Raw genomic sequence first — 971 nt, forward strand, 5'->3', positions numbered from 1 at the left:
CCTATCAAGGTTCAAAGTATCGACATGTATTGGTTTGTATCAACCAATATATATCGTTCTGAGAATTCTCTGATACGCCCCTACAGAAGGTGAATAGGGGTTCTGACAAGTTCAGGGGGTGGAGCCTTAAACCGGCCCCCTGAATCGGTTTTGAAAAAAAATTAAAAAAAAAAAGTATCGATACCTATCGAACATATTGATATTTTGAACCTTGCACCCCATCCGATTCAATGAAATTTGATTTGATTCAATTTAAATGTATATGCTTATACATATATTTCAAATTTTTATAGTTGAAATGTTATGTTTTCACTAAAGAGCCATTGGTTTATGACATGGTCCAAACTTTAGTGTACAAACACACCAATATGCACGAACATGTGTATCAGGATAGTATCAAAAACTTATTTTCTTTTATTTTTATCGCTGAGCTGCTAAAACAAATGAGTGTATCGTATCAATATTATGAACTGTGGTTCAAGACGTCAAATGTAATAATTTTCTTGTTTTAAATATATTTTGCTCATGATATACAATATGTCAATATATAAGTCCTTTCCGGTTCCTTTATGAAGAATATATAATATTTTGAACATTTTCAATTAATTTATTAATGCTATTCAATACCCAATTATAATCCCATCCCAAGGTGGCAACCAGCTTGCACCCAAATTTTTACTATTAGTCTTGATATCTCATTAAGGAGGTCGTCGGGTAAATTACATTACTAGAGGGAATGAATTTATAAATGGGTACATCAAATGCAACATAAGTAGTCCTAGACCTAGTAATAAAAAAAACAACTTCTAGACAAGACTAATAGAGAATACGGCAGCAATACAATTACAGAGTCTCATGTGAACGGAAAGTGGAAACATCCATGAAAGTGGAACCGAGCCCCATAGAGAAACCGGGGAGGGGGGAGAAGGGGTAGAATCAAATTACAAGTTCAACAAAATAAACGTTACAGT

The sequence above is a fragment of the Nelumbo nucifera genome, chromosome 5 (assembly GCF_055504915.1).
Source record: "Nelumbo nucifera cultivar China Antique chromosome 5, China Antique-T2T, whole genome shotgun sequence".
In the NCBI taxonomy this organism is placed as follows: domain Eukaryota; kingdom Viridiplantae; phylum Streptophyta; class Magnoliopsida; order Proteales; family Nelumbonaceae; genus Nelumbo; species Nelumbo nucifera.